The sequence below is a fragment of the Camelus dromedarius genome, chromosome 1 (assembly GCF_036321535.1).
Source record: "Camelus dromedarius isolate mCamDro1 chromosome 1, mCamDro1.pat, whole genome shotgun sequence".
Lineage (NCBI taxonomy): Eukaryota > Metazoa > Chordata > Mammalia > Artiodactyla > Camelidae > Camelus > Camelus dromedarius.
In genome coordinates, this window is record NC_087436.1 from 81,825,121 (window position 1) to 81,852,281 (window position 27,161).

Here is a 27,161-nt window from a genome sequence, read left to right on the forward strand (position 1 = left end):
TTAAATTTTTAAACTTAACAATGTGAAAAATGAAAGCCATTTTTATAACATTGGCAAGATGATCAGGTTATACAATGTCTTTATAATTTTATGCTCAGTCAGTACTCAGCTATAACCTCCATGACTTATTTTTTCTGAGTGGGTTGGGCAGTGAAACCCATAAGATTCTCCCTCTGGGATGGAGCCATTTTAAATACAGTGTTCTGACCACTCATCAGACATAAGAAAGTAGTGAATCATTCATCTTCTAGCCAAAATCAAGCTGGTTAATTGCATGGCTATCAACCTTGACAGTTAATGTTTACATTCAGAACTAGGTAAAGGATAGATGAGTTTTTAACAGCAGTAACAAAATTATATGAAGTGGAGCATTAATGAAATTCTGTCTGGAGAGAAACTAAATCTTTTTTTTTTTTTTAATAGCAATAGTAAATGTTTTAAAGACATATTACTGGTTTTCGAGTCTTGACCACAACCAGCATAGGATATAATAATTCTAAAATAACAGCCTCCTAAGTTATATTATTGTAGAGTAGTTTTACAGCCCAACCCAAGGCAAAATAAACATCAGTAATGGGTTGTTCCCATGAACCGACCTAAGGAAAGACTATCACTAAAAACTCAGTACATTTTTTAAAGCCTAAGAAAAGCAGAACTCTGAAGTATGACAGTTTCATTGCTAATTTATGTCATCCAAGATTTCATCCAACTGAGAAATTATTTAACTAGGAAATAATATCTCCAGAATCTTATTGGCTCCAGTTGTAATTATTTACAAACTACCTATAAATGAAGTGATATTTCAAAGGGTAAGATTGTTCACTTACTTAGCACTAGCTGTAGAAATTTAATGAAATCAAAATGCTATTTAGTTTCATCTAAAAGTAGGTGACAAATATTTTTTCCCCTTACAAAACACAGAGATAACTGATTCATCACAACGTTTTTCTGTTTTCGTATTAGTCATTTGGCATCCAAGAGATTCAATGTCATGGGGAAGGGGGGTGCAATAGGAGTCATATTTCTGAAAATGAAATTACTGTTCTCGTATACTTTTCCTGTTGGCTTCTAAATTCAGGCATTTAGAGAAACATACTTCCCTTGATTGTGTCCTGACTCAGGCAGAATCTTTATTCTAAGAAGACTCATTTTTACCTTGATGCTAAATGGTGGCAACAAATTAAAATGTTTCATTCTTTCATGTAACCCCAAGAAGCTCTTCTAGACTTAATCATTCTTTGGAAAGAAACACCTGATTAGCTCATTGATGACACACAGAGGTGACACAAAAAGCAAATAAAATATACACTTTTAACTCTAAATGGCTATAATTACCATTTTTAAACTAGTATTCCCTTCAGTTTTTGATTAGCCTAGGTTGAAAAATTTAATATAGAACACCTAAATAAAACACACTTATGAATCAATTAATAAATATGAGTCACAAAAATCCAGAAAAGTGTATTCTTATTTGATGCTTCAGAATTTTGCCAACAACAAATGAGTTTTTATATTCCAACAACTTCAGGGCTAATGATGAGGCTTGTACTTAGTATGGTGTCTTTCATCCTTGGCCTTTAAAAGCTTTTATGGGCCTTAGTTAATTCTCGCCACACCCCTCTGAGACAGATTGGTATTATTACCCCTTTTTTATAGTTGAGAAAATGAAAACAAAAAGAGATTAGTATAAGATTTGCCCAGTGATACAAAATAAACCAGGGACTCATTCAGTGTGACTACGAAACTCCTTACCGGTAACCATGCTGTCGGCCTCTTCATTTCGCCTCCCTGTCAGTATCAATGTTTTAACATCCTCCACACACAAAAAAAAAAAGTTTCTCATTTAGTAACACAGTTAAGTTGAATTACTTTCTCATTCTGAAAAATGTGAAAAATTTACATTGCCTCTTTGAAGATTTATCTTACTGCTTTCTTTTTGCTACAAAATACATTTTTGACATTTTGCAACTAAATGTATAACTTGGTACCCCGAGGAAATTATAGAGTATGCCTTACAGTGAGACATAAAACTTTCAGGAAATGTCTAGCATAACATATTGGATTATTTACCAGGATATTTTAGAGTCCACAGAGGCCATTCACCTAGAAATCTTTATGGTAATATTATTATGATACAACTTCATGAAGTGACTCATGTTGGCTTGTTCAGGCTTGTGCTCTTTGTGAACTGAAAACCTGCCATAAACCCAGTCACGACTAGTTTCTCTGCCTATTGCATTAGGCTTCACACTGACTGTGAAAGTAAATCTGTGTATCCATGTTTCTATTAAAGTTTTTCAACAGCAAATGACTGCCACTAAGTGAAATGAAAACCAACACTTTTTTCCTATCATTTTTTCCCTTTTTTTGTTGAGACATCCCAAAAAGTTTATCTTCAGCCTTATCCAAATCTAATAGGTTTGCTTTTCTATCCCTTACTTGACTAGCACCTCTTATCAAATAGATAATGCCTATCTTTTAAAAAAATTATTAAAAATCACAGGATTTAAAAAATTATATTTAAATTATCTTATCTAGATGGAAATGCTTACTGGGAGATCTCTATTATTAGATTTATTCCAAATTTGGTTTGCTTATGCTGTTTGGTTTTCTTGTGATGTCCTACCACTCCATTAAATCACATCAGATCATGCTACCAACAAAGGATCTCTCTTCACGCTGGACTCTTTCTTCTTTCCCTTGCTCTACTCTGGATAATTTGTATAAAATGCAATGCAATGATTACCACTGAGGAAAAAGGAAAGAGAGGAAAGGCAAAAATACACCATTTTAATTTTGAAACTTTTGAAACTACACTATTCAAGTATTTTATGCTTCACCCTTCATGCCCACTCACTTTCCTTATATAAAAGCCACCAGTTTTTAAGTTTAGGATATTATTAGTCATATAGTTTCACAGTAAACATTTTGTTTTAAAATTCGGCTATACTAAATTAAATTATACTAAATTAAATTCACCATTTTACATATAAAGTAGATATATAAATATATATATATATATAAAAGAAAATAGCAGGACTTTTCAATGTGAATGATTTACTCCAAGACTTAGGTTTGATAGATTCCTGTTGTTAGCAACTCTCAATTGCTGGATTTTTAAAATATTTTCCAAAGTCCACTAGTGTGTGCCCACATAGTTTGGACATGTTATAAAATAATCTTTTCCTCTTAAAATAGAAGTATGTTCATTTTCATCAAATGGGAGCTTTTGAAAGGAAGACACATCTTCTTTCAATATTTATTGCAACTTATACTGGAATCCTTACTCTAAGGTTTGGATAGAATCAGTTGCACTTACTTGTCATATACTCCCAAATATTTATGTTAGGGAGTAGTTGATAAATCTGCGTGTTCTGTCTGGTAGCTTAAACTAGGTCAATTTCACCATTTGGAGCTAAGCACCATCCATCACCCTTATCTCTCTAACAGCTGGTCTGAAGTAGTTAAGCAGTAATATATCAGCATTCCTCCTTTTAACTGATGCAGCAAGCTATAGACTTAGTATTAACAAAACAAAACAAAACAAAACAAACAAAACCAACAACAATTGTGCAATAATCCTTACTGATTTGGTGGTCGAAAGCTTGGTAAACTATTTTCAATTCAAAATAAAGAGCCATAAAATCTTTTCACTCAGTTAGTGGATTCTTTCCTGTGCAAGATCAGGACATCATAGAGTATATTTAATGAACTGTGCAAGGAATGAAGCCTTTTTGCTTGTATAGAGTTCATGTCAGAAATAGAACAAAGCACATTAAATTCTTCTCACACTGTAGTTAAAGTCGTGTTTGATTTCCTAGATGACTATTTGTTGCTGTATATCATGACTTTTTATATGTAATGTGAATAATACAATGCTTATTAGTAGTAGCTGTAGTATTTCTAATAATCATTCTACCATGCCTTAATAAACCAGACTCACATGTGCTTCAAGCATATGAGTTCAGTTTCAGTCTCTTTCTTTTTTTTTTTTTAAAGAGAGCAATTCACCAAAACCACCTCCCTCTTTTCCAGAGTTGACTCTTCATTGTTGCTTCTCTTTTGATTTACCGTGAATGAAAAACTGCTCTAATATTATTAAGGTCTGTTTTTCTTATAGAAGACTAGCTGTGCTGAAAAAAAAAAATACATATATATACATATATATATATATATACACATTAATTAGTCTATGCAAGACACAATTATTTGAAAGCAGACAATATGAAAGTGGATATAGTAGGTAATAAAGGAGGATATTTATTCATCATTAAACATTTCTCTGTGTCAAGCAATGTAGCGGGCACTGTGGAGACAAGATGCAGACACAATCTTTGCTCTCAGAAACTGACAATTGGTTAGATTAAATATAAACTGTTTCTTCCTTTACAATTCATGATGAATCATTCATTTTTCCCCCATTCTAATTATTTATCACCCTAGTTTGGGCACTTATCACTTCCTGCTTAGATCACTACAATGATCTCCTCTAAAAAGAGGCTAAAATGATTTAACCTCTGGCAAATCCCCTCATTTGATCCTTCCTGGATTGACTATTCATTCTACCTTCTATTTTGATTGTATTTATACAGGATTGTGTAATCCTGCTCAAAAAGCTTAAGAATTAATGCCTTTGGAATCAAATTTTAATTTCTTAGTCTAGCCTCAAAGTTTCTACAATCAGATGCCAATCTACTCATCAGTTTTACCTGCTGCAATAGTTCCATTCATACTGTAAGTTAAACTACATAGCAAATCATTCCCTATATATGACACATACTTTCCCATATTTCTACCTTGGATTACACTGTTCCTTTGTTTAGAATTCCTTTTGTTGAAATCCTACCCATCTAAGGTCAAGTTCATGTGCCACGTCTTCTGTAAAGCCTACCCAGATTTCCCCCGGCCGAAACTGCTCTCTCTCTCTCATCTAAACACTTTCACTTCTTTGTATCACTCTTATGGCACCAGTCAAATACTACCTCGTATTGTTATGTTTATTTCTTTCTTCCTTACAAGCATATAAAAACCCCGACATAACTCTTGGCATATGTCACATCCGTGGAGCACTTAGTAAGTACCTGTGAGGTGTTGAATGGACACAGTGCAAGGAACAGGTGTGCAGAGATGAGAGCAAATACGCTGGTGGAGATAAATGTCATGGAAAGCTTTGCAAAAATAAAAGTGGAGCTTAAATTTAATGCTGAAGAAGGGAATTTTATTCACTATTGCATGTTGATCTACAGTTTCCTTATAGGAAACTTCCAATTTCTCACAAAAGCATTTCATTCATTTATAAAATATGGGGGAGGTACAAAAAGGTGTTGAAATCAGTAGGTGAAATCACTGTGAAAATTTCAGGAAACAGAGGAAATTCAGAGTATCTAAAAGAGAATTTGTTCAAGGTAGTAGCATTATTTGTACCCTGGCAATTAAATGACCAGATTTTATGTGCTGAAATATCTGTTTATTTTTTGTCCCCTATGTTTATGGTGTCATCATGGTAAGTAGGCCCATTTTGGACTGGAGTAACTTTTCTGATTATTTGATAGACATAGCCAACTTCTTCTTGCTCACATAGCTTTAAGGTGAGCAGTCTCCTGACCACTAAAAGGGGTTGGATGCACAAAGCGTTTTGAAAAATAAACACATGGAGAGAAGAGGAAAGGGGCTGCAACTGTTAGAAGTAGTGCAGGAGTCACCTTCTCCCAAAGCAGCGGGTTTCAGAGCCCTTTGCTTGCTTCTATTGCAGTCTTTCACCCTTCCCTCCCTTAACATATAGTACACGATTCAAAAAGAGTGCTAGCTGACCTCAGAGAGAAGATCAGAAATAGCTGTGTTAAACATCCATTTGCCTGAGGATGAAGAAATGCTGAGACGCTACCAGATGAATCCCGTTCTCCCACTGCCCACTCTGCAATGAAGAGGTCTCATGACCCCATGCAGGCTTGGAGCTGCGGGGGCAGCCTTTCCCCTCTCCCACCAGCAGTTTAAGGAGATGAAAGAAGGAAATATTCTTTAGGTTGGATTTAGGCCACAAATCTCTGTAAAGGGTGAATTTCCGGAAGGGCAAGATAGTCTTGCCCTATCTTGGAGGAATTCTTCAAGTACACAAGGTCAAACTACTCCCAAGAAGAACACAATAGAGTATTTGCCTAGGCTTGTGGAACAATCTGCATTTATTCAAGCCAGAGATAGTGGGGGAGGTTCAAGGGCCTCCCACACTGGAAAGTGTGCTTAATGACCTGGCATCCTGAGAACTCATCCAGACTAGCGGGAGGAAGCCTAAGCCTACAAATGTGCTTCTGTGAGAATTCTTACGTTTCCCTCTCCTGTGGAGAAGGCAGCTGGCTGCACATGCGGCAGCCAGATGGTCCACCGCGTTCACTCAGAACAGGAGGAGGAGGGACAGAAGAGAAGATGGGCAGCCTCCTACTGTACAACACATTCATCCAATCCGGCTCACCTATGTACAACTTTGTTTTTTAATAGCACAGAACAACATTTTTATTGATGGAATCCAGAGTATATTTTCAAATTACACACATAGTTCATTTCTCACTTTGCTTGGAAGAATTAAATCCATGTTAAACTACAGTTTTCATTCCCAGAATTTTTATTACTTTGTAATGACATTAAAAGTGTGAACAGGATACAAAAATGTTAAATGTATAAGATGTTTAATAAATATTTCCTAATACTATGATAGACTATAAAGATGCTCTCAAACACACAGATTTATCTCTAAAAGCTGCCACTTCAGCTCATTCACAATAGCATAATTGACCCAAAAATGGGACACATAGTTGAAACACTGAAATGTCTTCAACTTCCTTTTGAATCACTGGAGATAAAATTATGTTTAGCTATTTAAAAACCAACTCTAATGGAAACAAGGTGCAGTGAAAAATAAATACATGGATGTAACATTTTTATGTAGCACACACTAATGTAGCAAAAACAATCCAGTATTCAACACTTCAGCCCCGGAACAGATATGATTCAGCTTGCTTACAATTCTTGTTGCCTATGCCACTCCCATCTTCCTGTTTAAATTTCTTTGACAGCTCACCATTTCCTACATTAAACTTTCAAGCTTTTCTCTCCGCATTCCTAACACTTCAAATGTATTCCAATGACTTCCTTATATAAAACTCCTGCTCAAGATAAACTGGTCTATTTATTGTTTCCTGAACACATCATTCACACACCTTCTACCTTCACGGTCTTGCTCAAGCCCTTCCTCATGTGTTTTATCACGTCTCTATTACCTTTCTTGAAGATGCGGTGTAAGTGCTACCATTTCCAGGAAGCCTTTCCCAACCCTCTCCCTATCAACAGATCTGTACACACTCACATCCCTGTGGAGCACCCCCTTTCCTGTCCTCCTCTGACAAGGATCATATGGACTTCACCCACTGTTATACTGACTGTATTTATTCTCTCTTCCAAGGCCAAGGATCAGGTCTATTGTCTATTTTAATCCCCAGAAACCAGAACTAAACAGTAGTTAATAACACTGTTCCTGATAATAGTGGTGATTTGATAAGGGACCCATGGAAAACAAAGACTAGGGTGGGGTCTCTCAGGAAATTATTGGCCACAAAAGCATGAAAACACCCTGTTCCTTTCCTAATTTCACCAGATATAAAAGTAACTCATACTGTGAAGGAAAAGCCGGGCTGGGCTAACAAGATAACTCACAAGTCTAAGTATCGGAATACTGATCTGAGTTCTGCTGGACTAACTTGTAAATCTAAGTTAATTAGTGTTGGTTTGCTGTTCATGTTTTTTTTGCTAGCCAGCTGGATTTTCAAAGAGATATATCTGGCTTTGGAATGTTGGTTTGCTGCCCCCCTGCCTCCACTTTTGTGATAATGATGCTGCTAAAGCTGTTCCATGCCTATTGGCCGAATACCCCAAGCTTGTACTTTAACCTATAAAACCTCATGTGCACGTCTTGGAGGTGCTCAGAGCTTCAGAGCAGAAGCCCCTCTGAGTCCACCGGCGTAATACATCTGAGTACTCCAGCCCTCCGAGTGGTGCTTGTTTCTTGACTGGCCTGTCGTTTCCGTAACAATACCATATTTTGGCCAATAATCACCTATTTCCACATTTATTCATGATAATTACACTCATTTTAGTAAATATTTTTTAAGACTGCACTTTTAAATTACCTATATTGCATACTATACATAAAAATATTATTCAAAAGTATGATGTCTCATACTTGAAAACTCAGTACAGAACATTATTTCCAGGGATGTTATTTAAGTTGTAGTCAGATTTTTAGTGTTTATCCACCCAAGTGCTATAGTAATTTCCTTATCTATACCAGTCCATGCTGGTTTACTTACACCTCTGAGTTTCCTGATAAAAGATAACTCCTGGAATAGACCAGAGATATATATACCTGAGAATGTACTATAATCCTCTGAAAAATTCTATAGCTGAGAATCAGAGTTCCTTAATTCTAGTCTTCGTTATACTACTGTGTCACTCTCCTATCAGTGAAATGCGACTAATAACATCAATCCTTTTCCTACCGCATATTAGGTAATAGATATGAGATAAGAGATCTGAAAATCCTTAAAGGAAAGGTAACACATAAAGTCAAGGTATTATCCATTAAAATAAGAGTTAAATCTTTTCATTGCTTGAAAAAAATTTTGTTTAAGTTACTAAGCACCTATATTGTGCCAGGTGGTTCATTGCCTGGGAATTCAAAGATGAATAAGACCAAGGACAGGTTCTGGATCTCAAAATATAGTAGAGACAAAGAGCTAAACAAATAGAGCAGAGGTCAGGAAACTTCATTGCCTATTTTTGTAAGGCTTGTGAGCTAAGAATAATTTTTACAGATAAACATTTGCAATCAATTTGATAAATGAGAACATTAACTTTGAACCAGTATTAAGAGAAATGTTATCTTCTCCCAAAAGAATTCCACTCTTCTGATAAGTTTATCTATATTACAAAAATGGTACTCAATTGTTATTTTATTTTTAATTCTGTCAATAAAAATCATTAGAATTTGTTTTCTCTCTTATTATATAAATGTGTACATAATATCTTTGAGTTTGCCTCTTGGTCTGAAAGCCTAAAATATTTACCAACTGTAAACTTTACAGAAAAGGTGTGCTGATTCTGGAAACAAACATTCAATTATAATGCAATAAATAGAGTGAAAGAGAATATAACTTGAGAATTTAAGTTGAAAACATTGATCTATATTAGCTTGGTGGCATGGTTTCAGGGTAGACTTCTGGGAGTAGATGGCATCAGACTGAGTCGGAAAAACTAAATAGGAGAAAACCAAAGAAGGGAGGGCACAAGGGTCATCTAGGGTAGTTGGTGGGTTAGTTCAGGTCTTCAGATAAGCAGATGCTCAGATGGGATTAGATATGATTCGTTTCAGGTGTAGATGATGCTTAATGGAATACCCCTACCACGGACTTGATTCCAGTTATACCCAGCTGCCTGATGGTGTACATAACCACAACTGTGTGAGTGGGAGTAGGGATCTCTACCGAGAAGACACCGTAATCTCTATTCCTCCTATGGACAAAGTCCTTGTTACATGTTCTCTTCTCTCTTCACTGCATTCACTGTTCATTTTTTAAAGTTGCATTGTTTTATATAAAAGAGCAAAATAATTTTTTTAGTGACAGAAGTCTGTAGAAAATAAAATAAATTTTTAAAAAAGTTTTTGCAATGACATCCAAATTTTAAATATTTATTTTCAGTAACAGTGAATAGAACACGTATGTATTTTTCCCTTCTCTCTCACAAAAATAATGGCAGGAAAGGAATGTTTAAAGATATAGAACCTCAAAGAAAAGAAGAGCTGGAGAGAAGATAGCAGAGAGAACTGTCAAAAACAAATGAGAATCTGGAAAGTGTATGATCAAGTTGTTGTCTTAGCAGACCAGAGGAAGCTGAAAGGTAAGTGCCTGTAGCTGGGAACATCAAGAAGCAAACTTATTCATTTGGCAAAACCTTAGAAAGCCTCAGGAATTGGAGGCTTGGCGGGAGCCACAAATAGTAGGCTTGGTTAAAAGTCTGAATAAGAAGCAGGTTCTTCCCCTCTGCCCCCAGCCACTAATAACCTTATGAAGCAAGGTGACCACCTCCCCTTACTCAATAGAAGACTAGAGGCTTTTTCTTTGAAAATTTTGAACCAGAGGGACTCTGGATGTAAGGCAGTACTAAGCATAGATAAGGGCTAGAGTGGGAGACTAAAAACAGGTGAATTAAATTAAAAATCTGTATTTTAAATGATGAGAATTAACCTGTTCTCCTTAGCTCCAAGAACACTGTCTGTAGCATTCTGGGATATCTGGTTGGGTATCTCCTGATAACCCTCCATTGAAGCCCAACAAATGATTTCTCGGCCATATAGTAAATGCATAATTAAATCTGTATATTTCTAAGTGTTTGGAATTTGACTGTTTAACTTTTACATGGTCAACTATATAATGTGTCAGGCCCCTTGTGTAAAAGGCAAGAAAAAAGTGTCACTAAAAATACTAAAATATAAAGCTTTTTCCTATCTTCCTCAGTCTTTCACCTTGCTATGTTTTTCTTATTTGCTATTTAATATTTTCTAAAGAAAGAAAATTTGAAAATTTAAATTAGTCTGATTTTCAACATTTATCTTTATATTGTACAATGCCATTTTAAACGCAAATATGACATTTAATTCAGAAACCACCAAAATTATTCGATTTGTATTTTGCAGCTCATACATGCATATATATTTTGTTCTTACCAAAACAGTGGAACCAATACATAAAACTAACTCATTGTTTATGTCAAGTCTTGATATGCATACATTTTGCCAACACTCTGCTTTTGGTTTATTGGTATTGTCACTTCCGCCAAAAGCGTTTTACTAATACTACAGACAATAATTGTGTTTCTCAGAATGCCACTGTCTTCTTTCTGCATTAGAAACAATTCTGGTTCAAACAGAAAATGTGGCTTCTAGAGGTTGTCTGTCCCCACCTAGTCGTAGATGTAACTTACTTGTACTGACTACATTTGAGTCTCGCCATACTCTCATGTACCATGTGTCCACCGGAATTATGTGTTTATGGGGCATCTTGAACACTATATGTGAATGGGGCAGCAAGTACTGGCAGATATACCGCACGTGTTCCAGTGTTCCAACAGACTTTAATTATAAAACACAAGTTCAGAGATAAAATTATTAAGAATTTCAAGACAGCAACAGTAGAATATTAAATCAAGTGTGGGGCTTTTCTGAGCATGAGGCCTTATTCAGTTATACAGGTCTCATCTCCATGAAGAGGGGTCTGACTTTATAATAAAGTGCCAAGTTGTTTTCCAACACAGTTGTACCATGTTGCATTCCCACTAGTGAAGTGTGGAAGTTCCAGTGATCTGCATCCTTACCACTAATTGGTAGGGTCAAACATTTTAAATTCAGCCATTCTGGTAGATATATAATGATATCTCATTTTAGTTTGGGTTTGCATTTCCTAATGAATAATTATGTTATTTATTCATTATGTTAATTGTTCATTTATCAATGAATTATTTGTTCATAGTTCATTAATAATTACGTGCTTATTTGCCTCCTGGATATCTTCCTTTGTGAAATGTTTGTTTAAAACTTCTGCTCATTTAAAAAAGTTGTTTGTTTTCTTTTTTATTGAGTTTGAGAGTTCTTTATATATTCTGGATTCAAATTCTTAATCAGATGTGTTTTTATAAAAATATTTTCTCCTAATCTGTCTTCACTTTTCTACAACAGTGTCTTCTGAAGGGCAAGTCTTTTAATCTATGAACATGCATATCTCTCCATTTATTAGGTCTTCTTTCCTTTCTCGCACCAATGTTTTATAGTTTTCAGTGTATAAATCTTACACGTTTCTTAGATATATCCCATAATATTCATATATTGATGCTGTTATGATATTTTTAATGTTTCAATTTCTAATTGCTCCTTGCCAAGTATATGGAAATATAACTGATTTTGTATCCTGTGACCCAGCTAAATACACTCATTAATTTTAGTAGATTTTTTTGTGACTTTTTGTATTGTAGAGGAGACAATAATATCATCTGAAAATGAGTTTTATTTCTTCCTTTCTGTTCTATATGCCTTTTATTTATTTTCTTGCCTTATTGCTCTGACCCAGTATAGTCAATACAATATTTAGTTAGTACAATTATAAATTCCAAATTCCTGATGAGGCAACAAAGTCACAGAAAACGTAGTTAACTTCCCCAAGATGAGTGGTTCTCAACTGGGGGTGATTTCGTCCCTTTGGGGGGCATTTGGCTATGCCTGGAAAGATTTTTAGTTGTTATACGTGAGGTGGGTCGGCGCGACTGGCATCTAATGAGTAGAGGTCAGAGACACTGCTACATATTCTATAATGCACAGTATGACTCCCCACAACAACAAAAAAATATCTGGCACAAAATGCCAATTGTGCCTGTTAAGAAACACTGCTCGAGGTGAACAGAAACAGTGAGTGGAAGAGTTGGGATTTGAATCCTAGCAGTTCTTGACCAACTTATGATGCTGCTTCCAACAGCAGCCCAGGGATGTTACTTAGAAACATGAAGGTTAATGTCAGAAGGGAGAGCTGGGAAAGTCGGAATTAGTTGCCTCTGTGGAGAGATAACCTCACATGGGGAATAAAGGCCAGTAAAATAGTTTTTCGTGTGTTTGTTGTTGGTTTTTGGGTTTTGTTGTTCTCTTAAGAGACCTACAGAACTATTTGAATTATATTTATTTTTAAATGTTAAAATGATTGCGAACATTTAAATCAGACTATTTTTAGCTTAGTCATTGTTCCTTATATTTTAGAAATGTCTAGTAATACGCAGTTTATAAGAGTTGTCTCTCAGTAAATTTTGTTTGAATGAATGAAAAGAAGGAAAAATATTCATGAAGGAAAGAATAAACAAAAAGAGAACTTTCTTCTTGATTGACATCTTGCATATCAAGTTCCATCTTGCAACATAATGAAGCATTTCAGACAGAAAATGCTGAAGATCCAGATTCCTAATGGAAAAGCTATTTCAAATTTAATTATAAGCAAACAAGAAAAAATAGCTTTACTACATAATGACAGATTACCAACACTATCATTACATATATAAAAGCACCCATAATAGAGGAACAATGAAGTTACTTCTAAAAAACACTGAAAGCAAGTGAAAGAAGAATGACACTGTTATTCTTAATAACTATTTTAAAATTTATAAATATCTTGCAATCTTAAAATATTTGTTCAGAAAATACAAATCTAACTTAGAATTTACCAACCCCCCATTATCTTGTACCAGTAACAATGTATCTTTAATTTAACAAGGTATACTGCAAAGAAAAGGAATAAAGATACCAAATTCATGTCACTACTACAGCAATACGTTGGAGCAACATATTATCTCACTCTTTCTCAGTGAAAACAAAAGCCATCAGCAAGAATCTTCCCCATCTCTACTTCCTCCCCCACATCTCTATTTTCTTTCTGTGGGTATCTCTGTTTAAGGTTCTCTGCATGTGCCTTTCTTTTCCCCTGATTACATAATTTTACGTTTCAAAAAGCAAAAAGATGTCCAAATGTATACAGTCAGAAGTCTTGCTCCCGCTGCTGTCCACATTCAGTCCATTTGTCTCTGTCTCCTATAGGTAACCATTTGTAACAGCATGAATCCTCTTAGTATTCGTTTATATAAATACAAGCAAATCTAGATATGTACACATATGTATATATTTCCTCATATTTCCCATAAGCACTGTTCTATTTCTTGCTTTATATCACACAATATTTTGAAATAAAACTTAATGTTAGTTAAAATCTAGCCATCTTAGAAATACTCATCACTTAACAAATGAGAAAATTTAAGTGCAGAGAGATTACATCTCTATTAAAGCTACTGACTGCTACGGTAATTATTTAACAACTATTAAACAATTATTTAACAATTTTTTAAAGTTTTTCAGTTCTCAGGTACAGTAAAAGAAAAATATTTTTAAAATCAAGTATACACTATGTTTTTAGAATGTTTTTCAAAGTTACTAGTTTAGCCATCTCAATGAAAACTTGTACTTTAACAAATAGTATGTTTAGAAACAAAGTCATAATGAAACCTAACAATATCCCCTGTATAAAAATAAATCAGTTTTAAATTGGCTAAACTTTATAGTATTTTCCAGACTGCGAAATAGTAATTACATAAAATTTCAATAATATGCTGTTCTATCAAAAATTTTAATTTCTTTTCTTAAAAAGGTCATTCTTGGTAGAGTCAAAGAACATAAAACAAATGCTAAAGGCTTAAGTAAACACAATGAAACCAAGTTTTTTTTCAACAAGATTTTAATGGGAAGCTAAGGGGCTTAGAATTGTGTAAATGATTAAACAAATCTACCTTTCTTTCTTCCATCTATTTCCCATCCCCCAGCCCCATGCAACCTGGACAGCTCAGTTGGAAACATATTTCTTTGAGTGGAGCTCAGAATGGGGACTTGGCAGAGGAGAGGAAGGAAAATGTAGCACATAACATCTATCCACCAAGTTAACTCAGGAATACTCCTCTTCAGACTGCTTCTCAGCCAAGCTATTTGGCCTGGAGCTGTGAAATCAAAGGAGCATGTGCATTTCTCTATGGCCCTTCCAAGATTCTTCCCAAGAGCAAAGCCTATTCTATGTTCATAGGAAAATCACTATTCTACGGTCAATGGTATTTGAATGAATGGTTTTCTGTTCCAATTCACATTATTTTTGGAGTATATATGAAATTCTTTGGCCCTGTTCTTTTATTTTAAGTGAGAAAAAAAAATACTTTGACATAGAGAGGTGACCTAGCAGACAGTCAGAAGTCATGGCACTATGTCTGTTTGAATTTCTTAAGGTATATGGACATACTCTTGTCTCAAATAAAAGACTACAGAAAGAAAGGGGAAGAGCAGCTGCATGCCTCAAAATAGAAAAGGAAAAAATGTCAACATATGCAAAATCATTAGAAGAAATTAAACATGTATTGAATAACTATTATAAGCAGAGAAGGCATCTGCCCCTTCCAATTTTCTAAAACTTAAAAATAATAATGTGCTATCAAAAATATGATAAAAACTGTCAAATATAGATTATATCAGCTAAGAAAATTAAATCAAGATTCTTCCATGAAAATTATGTGTATTCACAAGCAAGAAAATAAAACAAAGAAAAACAGTAAGCAGTTTATCAAAACTCCACTAATGATATTTCAGTCACATCAAATCCCCCAAATGGGTGTTCTGTTGAACAAAGTTGTATGTTCACTCCTGTTCAGTTTTACATAGCCAACTTATCTTTCTCTGAGTTATCATTGTGCATTGTCATCGTGCATATGTGTGCTTTTTCAGTGAAGATGAGATTTAAGAATTTAGAATTCTTTATATAATCTATATCCATGTATCTTTCAAGAGACTATTAATTTTTAAAAACATTATTAATAGGAATAAAAGAACAACATAACAGTTGAGCTGAATGTTCTCGTATGTTATTAGTTGGCATGGATACGTTTCTAGAAATTAGGAAAACATGATAAGCCATTCTTCAAACACTGAAGTGGCATGTGGATAAGATGATTTGCAGAACTCATGCCCCCAAAAGATTTATTTTCTGTTAAAATATTATTAATCAGCTGCCAAGAATAATAAGAATTGTCAGGAGCATCATAATAAATGTACAGGTTTTTCTCTTTGTTTTCAAAAGTACAACAAATATTTATCATCTGTGAAATGAAAGTAGTAACAAACATCAAATCCATTTATGAAAAAAAAAATAGAAAAGATAAGCCAAAAGTAATCTCTAGCTCTTTCAAAGTCAAAAACAATCCCTTTAGGGAATAAGAAACTTAAATGTCCAAGGTAAAATGGCTAGTATATATTTCTTTACATTGTTAGAAGTACGTTATAAAATTATATTATTTTCAAGGGCTAGATGCCATATTACTAATATAAATATATGATTTTCAGAGAATGATAACAATAGTAGTATTAAACAGACAAAATTAAACAACAGTTTTTGCACCAATAATGCAAATATTATCAACATCTTTATTTTACCAAAACTATGCACTCATGATCATATCAAATTAACTATCCTGGCTCTCTGTTTTCTCCTCCAAAACAGGTCTCTTGTGCCTTAAAGCTATTACATCTTACTTGGCTTAACCTATAACTAGAGCAAACCGAAATAACTGTCTGTCATCTTAAAAAAAAAAAAAAAAACACTTATACAACAGTATGGGAAGAAAGAGGCAGCGGCCTGCACTGATGACCATCAAACAGAAACTGGGAACTAAACAAATGAACCCTGAAATACTAGTAATTTGACAGGAAATTTTCTATAGTAAATGAGAAAATAAGGACACTAAATAAAATTTAAGCTTTTATAAGATTTTTGCATTTTAATTGATAACTTTTATTTATATTTTGATTTTACTACTATGTTATAGTTGAACATGTTATTAATACAATTGTTGATGTGATATAAAAATATATTATTTTATAAAAATATTGCATTATTAAAATACAAATAATTCATTTAAAATTTGTTTTAAATTGAAATAGCCCATAAAGTCCTTGCTTGTTATGTAAAGATGCACGGAAATACTCATTGTTACTATATCCATGTGACTTACTCTCACCACTCGCTGAATCTTGACTCTGCCTGTAGTACTCCCATGCTAGGGATACTGAAGGAGCAGACACTGATGATTGCCTTAATAAACCCACATCCATTTCCAAACTCTGTTTCCTATGCTTGTCTTCTCTTGAGGCTAGAAGAGCTAAGTACTTGCTTCCCTGCTTTCCTTGTAGTTTAGGAGGACACAATTCTGGCCAATAATACGCAGGTGAAAGAATACTGAAGCAAAGCCTTTTGGGAGAAGCTTTTAATTTTGTATGTGTGTGTGTGTGTGTATACATATATATATGGAACAGCCAAGGCTGGCCCCACACATTTCCATCCTTCCTCTGGCCTTGAAAGAGGACCAGGTATCTGGAGTTACAGCATCACCTTGTGATTGTAAGAGGAAAGCAAACAGAACTGCAGTGACCCAGCCTGGACACACAAGCAGCTGCCTACCACCTCATTTCTTGCGAGAAAAAGAACCCTTTTTGTTTAAGCCACTTCTGAGCAGATACTCTGTTACTTGGAGCCGATAGCCTTTCTGATGCACTGCCCTCAAAGAGTTCATATTCTACTGAGAAAAAAATGGTCAGATTCCCCAAACTGTGGCTGTAGCTGTGCTTTAACTATAAGACAGCTCTTATCTTAAAGAGAATGATACTGATCCTCACTGCATCCTCCTGCAATATTCTGATTATCAGAGTCTGGCTGTTTGCTGAAAGGGAGGGCTGGTGATTCCTCAAAGTGTCTATTTGAATGAGTTTATGCACAGAAGTGTTTTTACTTTTCGTTGAAGGAAAAGAGCAGTGTGTGTGAGTCTGTGTTTGTGTAGGGTGATGACTGTACAGGGAAAGCACAGCATGGGGATTACCTCCCTTCACCTCCATCCTCAAAGAACAATTAATTGCATCAGAGACATTGTGATATAGTGAACACAAGCAGTGCTGCTGCAAGAACCAGGTGACAGTGGTGGCCTGGTTCCTGCCGTTGAGCCCAGCCCCGCTGTTACTCATTGGTGGGCAGCTTCGGGAGCACTGAGACAATCCTCTTGACACCAGCACTGATTCTCTTATGGAGGGTCTCAGCAGCAGTGGAAGTGGCAAGCTCCCTGCTGCAAGCGATGTTCAGGCTTTAGACTTTCAGGAGAAGGTTTGAGCACAAGAACAAAGACAAACGTTACAGAGCACTATGAACTATCTCTTGGGGAATCCTGGAAATATGAGAAGTAGGTAAGATGTTTTCAGGAGTCTACAGGCTCTGTGGTAGCAGAAGGGGCTAAATTTGTATTATTAATGTGACTAGAATCCAGTCCATAGCTCAAGATGGTGAGAGTTTTAAAGAGAGTCATCTTTGGCTAATTTGTTTTTAACTAACAGATACTTTAACTCTTCATCTAATTCAGACTGCCATTGGTGGTACCGAGAAGACTTTTCCATTAAAAGAACTGGATGAGGGAAAGGAGGATCATTAAAACTACAATGAAGCATTCTCTTCAAAATGGAGTAATTGGAGTATATTCTCTGATCAAAGGCAACAGAGATCATTTTTCTTTGAGTTCACACTAACGGTATAGTTTAGTAACTGTTCTGAGGGAGTAGAAAAGTCTCTTTTCCCCTCTATACCCCAAAAGTATATATGCAATGTTAATATCTCTTCTATTTACCCTTCCCCCTTTTCTTTCTCCCTCCCTGAGTAGAGTAATAAGAATAAAGATATCAACCAAAAATCAACAGAGATTAATATTTTCTGAACACTTATTGTGTATAAGATATTGTGCTAAGCACTTTATGGGGATTTTTCAAAATAAAATAGAAGCACCATAAATGATCTCCACTTAGTCAAACATTAGATTTACTAGTATTCTCCATTTCCTCTATAAAACAGTGTTTTACTAATAAGTGTTTACTAATGGGCTATGTCATGGCATATACCTGCATAGTCATCCTTCCCCCAGCTGAGTTGTAACTACTAAGACCCATTCATTCATTCCTTTAATAGTGTTTGAGTGCCTACTATGTGACAGGCACTGCTCCAGGCCACAGCACTGAATACCAGAGACAAAAATCCTGCCTTTATGAAGCTTACATCAAAATCAACTGTTTTAGTTTCCCAAACTTATAATGTGTGTTATTCTTGCTAATGTAATTAGGTAATTTAATTTTTATATACTTTATTAAGAGTAAGTGTAAAAGATATTTTCCCCATTGAAAATGAAGTTGAAATTTTAAAATGGTTAAAATGATAAATTTTGTATCATGTATAGTTTACCACTGTTTTTCAAAAATGAAGTTGAATGCTATGAAAGGATAAATTACTGCCACAAATTACAGAAACAAGAAAATTGGAATGTATTATACAAATAAAGAAGTACTCTAAATTTATACTATTTACAAGTGTCCTCAAGTTCTACATTTCCTTTAACAAGAAATAGAACATGAAATTGTAGATTTTACATTTAGGAACGGCTTATGTAAACAAGACAACCTGGAACTCTAAACAGCAGATTCATGGTCAAAAAGACCTTAGCCCAGCATCGAAAGATTGGCTAATGAATGTATAATGATAGGTTTTTAGTAAAAATAAAATGTCTAAATTACATGTGTATTTTTTTTTTCTTACAGTTCCCTACTATTAACTTTTTAGATGAACTAAAGGACTCTCTGAGACAAATTTCTTCTCTTTACGTACTTGTGAAATGTGGCAGGTTCAACACTTCTCCCAATTATATGATATCGTAAGTATGGATTTGGCCCTAAACTGATAACTAGTTTCCATAAATAACACCATTTTCCTCCTAAATTTTCTACTAGATATTACAGGGGAGAATGCAAAAACCAAGGCAATCAGCTTTTAAGAAATGTTTTACAAACTGATGCTCTGTTTTATTAAACATTCCAATTCTGCCCAACAAAGCCTTTAATGATCAACTTTCTTGCATAGCAGTTCACTCCCAGCAGACAGTGTGAAATCACCCTTTTTAAAACAGAACATAAACTAGAAAGCTTAACTTCTGATTTGGTTTCCGTTTCTGGGAACACACAAAAAAATCAAGATTAAGTCATGAACCCTAAGGCAAGTTCCTATAGGTCAGATTTAGATGACCGCATAGTCACATTAAATTACTTTGTGTATGTTCAAACACAGCTAAGTTTCAAAGAGCACAAGGGTTATGCTTATTTGCCACACTCCCTTTCAACCGAAGTGAACAGGCGGTTACATAACTTGCCACGACAAGTAGTAGAAATGAGTCAGAGACAGGACCAGCCCTAGCAAAAATTGTGAATTAGGCAGTTTGACTTCTGTGCCACACCCCTTTAGTATTACCTATACTCCTCTGGTCCCCTCCCCTGGTATCATGAGCCCTGATGGTCACCCTCATACCACAGACCTCTTTCCCACCAAATTTCCTCTTTCTTGCTTTCTCTTCCACTCACACCGAAACTAGCTTTCCCTCCTCCCTGCCTCCCCTTCATTAATTAAAATTTACCTCTCCAGTATCTCTCACCCCCAGGGTTTAAAGTGACAACCACCTAATGTGATAAATCAATCACACTAATGTGCAGAGAGAGAAAGCTGGAAGGTAAAGCGACTTTTAACTTCAACCTTCTAAAGTTAACACCTTGCTGTTTAACTCTTCAGTGACTAAAAGTGAGAACTACCAGTGTAGCTACTCAGGTGAGAGAAATATTTTTTGGTTCAGGTAGAGCCACTAAGCACCTGGCAAATCAAGCAGGAGTAGGTGAATGCTTTTAGTCTGACACAGTGCCAGCCCTAATCAGAGTAACTAATAAGGCCTGGCCAGTTTGGAGCCAGTAGGGGAAAATTGGAAAAGAGCTAAGAATCTGGTTGGCAAAGAAAAGTAGAAGTTACAGGAGCACCAAAATCAAATTTTTCTGACTTTTAACCTTTCATAGGACTAGTTAGCCCTGGCACCTAATAAATTTTTTCTAAAGTTTCCCTTCAGAATAAAAGAGATTATTTAAAATTTCTTTCTCATTAATTCTAAGACACTTATTCAAAAAATCGGTACAGCTTTTGTTGTTGCTGTTGTCATCTGATTTTTTAAAAATAGTGCTTTAAAGTTTACAAGTAGTTTTCATACACATATTTCATTCAATCCTGTTGAATACTGAAGGAATATTACAGGCTATTATGTGTTAAAAATATCAGCTGTTCTCATTTCCTTCACTTTATAAAGGAAGAAAATGATGCTCAAAGAAATTAGGTGACTTGCCAATATTCGTACTTAGGTCCCCTGAGTGCAAACGCTGTGCTCTTTCATCATACTGAGCTAGCAGGCTGCCTCCCAATGTTCAGACTTACCTCTGCCATTGCTGTCATGTAACTCTACCTTCTATGGGAATTCTCACATTTTAGAGAGAGTTCAGCTACTACCAAATAACCTGCTTATTCAACGGACCCGAGGGTAATTGTAGTCCTATCTGTTTTCCATCGCTGCATTTTTTTCCCTAGCTAATTCTTGGTTCACTTGAAAGTTGGCACTGCCTCACAAAGTCTTCCTTAAGCACTGTCAGAGTTTGTGCTCCAATTACCTGCTCATGTTTGGGTGGATTACTTATCTTGCTTCTGCTTCTCACCTGGGCAAAGTTCCCATCACAGTCCCTACTCCGTAAGCAAGAAAGGAAATGTTTCTGGGCTTAAAGGTGGAAAAAAACACTAACATAGTTGGTACAAAGCAGAATACAAATATTTCACATTGAGATGAACATAAGAAGCCAGCTGGGAAAACACTGCTATTTACAGATTTAGATTAGCCTAGAATTCATTGCAACCTTTGAGGTGAAAGGCAGTATTTTAAAATCACTGGCACTTAAAGCACACAATCTCAATATCTTGGAGCAATATAAACCCCTTTCTGAATTTGTTGAAATGTATAGGTGCTTTCCCTAGACGCACAAAACATACATACTTGGAATACAGTCTCAAGGAAACCATTATGGGGTGATGCATGGGTCCCACATAAAACGTTCCTCATAGTGCGAAACCAGGACAGTCCCCAGGTGATGAACATTCTAAGCCTCATGGGCCATGTGGGAGCCCAATTAAATTTGTGTTATGGCCTACTATCTAATTTCTTTATTGTTAGTGATAATCTATGTTGATCGTTTTGTTTTTTTTTTTTAACAGAAGTTGGCAAAAGAGAAATAATTTTTTATTTACTCTTTAAGAGAAAAACCAGGTATGCCAGTTTCTGAATTAGCATTGTCCAACAGTTGTCTCTCAGCAACTGTCATACATACAATAGAGTATTACTATAATAGACTCTATGCCGTACACCTCATCCCCATGACTTATTTATTTTATAGCTGGAAGTTTGTCTTTTTTAACATCTTTGACCTTTTACACAAAAGTAATGTGCTTGTTGTAAAGATTTTAAGTAAAAACATTTCAGAAATGCAATATTTCTAACCCTCAGTGAAACGATTGTTAACAGTATAAATATCATATATATAGATACATGTACTTTTGAAAAGAAATTAGATCATGCTGTATGGTAACTTGATTTTGTCACTAGGTAATATATGTGGGTGACCAGAGTTAATTTAATCATTCCACCATTAGGGACATTTATTTTGTTTTTAAGTTTATGACTACTAATAGCAAAGAATATTCTTGATCATATCTCTGGTCATGTGTGTAAATATTTCTATAGGATAAATTTCCAAAATGGAGTAAATTAAAGAACATAAACATTATATATTTATGAAGGACACTGCAACTGCACTCCCAGATGGAATAAGCGAACCTATAATCCTACCAACAGTGAGATCTATTTCACATATTTTCACCAATACCAGATATGTCTTCAAAAATATCTTTCCAACTTGATAGTTATAAACATCTCATTTTTGTTTTAATTTTTCTTTATACAGTTGTTTTATTTTCAATTATTCATTGCTTTTCTAAATTTCATACTCATTGTTATTTTTATTACTCTTCAGAAGCTTTATATTTTATGTAGTAAAATTTAAAAATTCTTTAAAGGTTTTATGACAACTGGGTAACTCTGGCTACACTAGAATAAATTCCACATGGATTAGAGAATAAAATGTGAAAGCCATAAAAGTTCTAGAAGGAAATATGAGAGAATACTTTTGGTAACAGAAAATAAAATGGTTTATAGGCATACAAAAAGACGCTCATAAGAGAATGGAAATTAAACCTGTAATGTGATAGCATTTTGTACCTATTAGATTGGCAAAGGTCAAAAAAGTCTGATAATGCTGTGCTGGGAGGGTGTGGAGAAACAGAGCGCTATCAAACTTTCCATATGTGCTGGGATGACTGTAACTTGTACCACTTTTCAGCTTTGTCTACCAAAAAGTAAAATGTGCCTACACTTTAATCAAGCACTTATACTTATAAAAGCTAAACCTGCAGTTCTACTCCACATGTAAAACAGGACCAAGTACAAAGAAAACTATTTCAACTTGTGAAAAATAGCCAAAGTGTGGGAATAACCTATGTGCCCATTAAAAAGAGAGGAGTTGAATAAATTATAATACACCGAAGCAACAGAATATTATGCAGCCATAGAAAAGAAGGCTCATTTACAGGATCTGATAATAGAGATCAAACAGATATTATAAAGTGAAAAAAAATCAAGGTATTAGATCAGTATATGAGCTAATTTTTCTTTGAAAAACTGTATGTATGCGTATATGCGTGTGTCTGAAAAGGTAAACAAGAAATGGCTAGGTTTTTCAACACCATTTATTTTTTATTTCTTTTTTTCAATGCCTTGTTTTAATTACTAAGTCACAGTAATAATTCAGAGCAAGTAAAATGCCTGCTCATGAGAATTTCATGATTTTAAGTGATATACTAGTATTAGCAGGAATTTTTTAATTATTTATTATTTTTAAAAATTGAAGTGTAGTTGATTTACAATAGTGTTAGTTTCAGATACACAGCACAGTGATTTGGTATTTTTGCAGATTATATTCCATTATAGGTTATTACAAGATAATGGGTATAATCCCCTGTGCTATACAGTATATCTTTGTTGCTTATCTATTTTATATATTATAGTTTGTATTTGTTAATCCTATACCCCTAATTTGTCCCTCTGCCCTTTCCCTCTCTCCTTTGGTAACCATAAGTTTGTTTTCTGTATCTGTGAGTCTGTTTCTATTTTGCATATACATTCATTTGTACTACTTTTTAGATTCCAAATATAAGTGATATCATACAGTATATGTCTTTCTCTGGCTTATTTCACTAAGCATAATATTCTCTCAGTCCAGCCATGTTGTTGCAAATGGCAGTATTTCATTCTTTCTTATGGTTGACTTATATTCTACTATATAAATGTCTATAGATCACATCTTCTTAACCCAATCATCTGTTGATGGCACTTGGGTTGCTTCTGTCTTGACTATTGTAAATAGTGCTGCTATGAAGAACATTGGGGAATGTGTACCTTTTTGATCAGTGTTTTTGTTTTTTCTGAATATATACTCAGGAGTGGAATTGCTAGGTCATATGGTAATTCTGTTTTTAATTTTTTAAGGAGCTTCCATACTTAACACCATATATTTAATGATGCGCATTCGTCTTTTACCATGTAACTATACCTACTTGATCATAGATCATACCTACTCTGATATCAAATCTGCTGTTAATCATTGTGATTTATAATTTATTTTAATATCGTTTAGTGTAATTCCTCATTTATTCTCATTTTGGAATCTTTTCGGTTATTTCTGAATGGTCGATCTTTCAAATGAAATTTTAAATTATTTTTTTAAATTCCCAAAAGTATTCTGTTAGACATTTGTTAGAATTGTACCAGATATATAGATTACTTTTTAAAAATATTATAATTTTATAGTGTTTCAATTTTCGTATTTAACCTAAAAGTATATCGCTTCTTTGTTCAAACATTTTTGTTTCTTAAGTTTAAGATTTTTGAAGTTTTATTAATTTCTCTTAGTATGCATTTTTACCTAATTAATTTTTGTGATTATTGTAAATAGGACTTGTTTATATTTTATTTTCTAACTGGTTATGGTTTATACATGGGAAAGCTCTTGATTTTATAACTGGTTACCCTAAGTCATCATTTATTGCTTCTAAAAGTTTTTCAGTTGATCCTTGGAGTTTTTGTATAATTTGCAAACAAATGACAATCCTGATATTTTCAATATTTATTTCTTTTCCACATCTAATTTAATTGGCTATCATTTCCTTATATGGTATGATGGTGGGCATTCTTGGCTTTGTTCCTGACTTCAGTGGGAATAATTACACTGTTTCATTATACATAAAGTTTCTGGCTTTGGTATAAAATATATTCTTTAAAAATTTGTATTAAGGAATGATACTGGAATTTACAAACTCCTTTTCAGTATGGAGACACTCATACAGCTTTGACTTATTAATATAGTCAACTATATGAATACATTTTTTATTGTTGAGTCATTCTTATATAGCTGGCATAATTCCTCTTAACTTTGGCATATCACTCAAAATGTAGTTCTAGATTCTATTTGGTAATGTTGTGTTTTAATTTTATATTATATCCAAAATGAGATCACCTGTAGATTTTTCTTTTGTGTACTCTTTATCAGGTTTTGGTATCACAGCCATTTATTTTAAAACCAGCCTTTCAGCTCATACAAAACAGAAGGATTACTGGTGAAAAAGCCTTGAGGGCAACCACCTGAAATGGTCTTAATACAAAAAAAAAAAAGAAAGAAAAAAACTCACAACACTGTGATTTGTCGACTTCTGTGAAAATTTCCAACACCACACTCTTTATATCTTCTCTTTGACATGAATTCACAAGTTACGCCAAGTATTATGGATATTACTTTTCTTTCTAATAAATACATGACCTTTTCTTCAGTGGCAAACGGAGGCAGATACTCCAGGAAGGTTTTTATTGTCACAAAACTACCTCTCCCTATCTTACCACCCTGAGGCTTAAACCAGAATATTTAAAAACTCCTATTTCAGAAAATGGGGAAAGGGCTCCAATTCTTCACTTTTGTTTCTAGTTCAGCTGGGCTGGTACTTTCACCACTCTACTCCTTCTGCTGCAGTTCGGTTTTATGTTTCCTTCAAACGTCTTTCCTCATTTTTGCTTCATTCATCCTACTCCTTTACCCTTCAAAGCACAATTTAAATTCCTCTCCTCCTTAATCTGACTAATCCAGCCCATTCTACATACCACAGACTTTCTCTCATTGACTACTGTACTTAATGTTTGGCTGCACAGTCTAGCTATAATCTTAAACTGTTTCAGGAATGCTAGTTTTCCTTCTTAGGCTCTGTGGTTATCTCCTTGAGGGCAGGGCCCTTAATCTTAAATTCGGCTATGCATTTTGTGTTGTATTTAGCATTGTGAGTAATCACATTCACTGCACATTTGCAAGGCATATTTCACTGAACAGTTATTCATTTAGTAAATGAGATAATGAAAACTCAAGGGCTGCCAAAGGTAAATCATTACTATTAATTCCCTCATTCATCATGCGTGTACAGCAGCCTCAGGGGCTAGGGAACCCAGGATTGCAGCTTTAACTTTGCTTCAGATCTCTCCATTTTGGAACCAGCCATAAAGTTTAGATTCACCTAGGGTCCAAGACTAATTAACCCCCAAGTCTCCTTTATACCAGGTTTACCTTATACTCCTGAGAATAAACCCAAACTTCTGAAACTCAAATGACAAGATAGCATTCGCTCATGAATTCAGTAAGATTTCTTGTGAATTGTTGAAGCCCAAATCTTTCAGCTTGCAGGAGGGTAATAGCTGCTAGAACATACATTTGCCAAGTTGTAATGTGTAGGCCTATATAGAAAAACGGATGTTCTTTATTCTATTCGACTATGTTAAACCTTTTACTTAAATTTTTCAACTTTAGGATTACCTTAGTCTCAGAAGGAAAATAACAAGAATTTACATACTTTTTTCTTCAAAAATATGGCACTGAGAGTTTTCCTGAGGGCACTTAGGGTTGACCAAGTACTGCCACCACACCTTTGAAGATCACTTTACAGCTGTGGGAAAACTCACCGAGCTGTTTCCGTTGACCCCGCCATTTCCAAGTTGCTATATTGCTGTGGGGAGGTTGCTCTGCCCTGCTCTTTCTCATTCTTCTCCTCACCCTTTCAAAGCCGAAATCCGCCCGGTGTGAATATGGAAACAAGGCTGGAGGCAAGGAAGGGCGCGGGGGGAGGGGCTATTTAGACTGACAAGGGAAGAGCTAGCAGTTAGGCATTTTTCACTCTTCCTCACACTCCCCAGGGCCAGAACGTTCTGTCTCCGAAGTTGGAAGTGTGGGGGCGGTCGGCTGCATTTTCAACTTGGCCTAAAATTACGAGTCCAAGCCACAGGGGCTAGGAACTTTGCTGCCGGGCCATCAACTTGAGCGTCTGGCAAACTAGAAGAACGCGAAAAGCCAGGCCCAAGGCACTGGTTGTCATGGGAACCCGAGCGCCGGTCTCCCCGGCGACCACGTCCCTAGGGAG

At 35.0% G+C, this 27,161-nt stretch overlaps 1 protein-coding gene across 4 annotated transcripts in view; it reads right to left on the reverse strand.

Moving 5' to 3' along the window:
• The window catches only part of MAPK10 (mitogen-activated protein kinase 10), a 438,616-nt gene extending 411,522 nt beyond the window's left edge, over positions 1–27,094 (reverse strand). For all 4 annotated transcript variants that reach the window (XM_064486057.1, XM_064486050.1, XM_064486053.1 and 1 more), the window contains exon 1: positions 26,707–27,094. The gene's annotated coding sequence lies outside the window, so the exon portion shown is untranslated. The remainder of the gene's footprint in view (positions 1–26,706) is intronic.
• Positions 27,095–27,161: the final 67 nt, after the last annotated feature.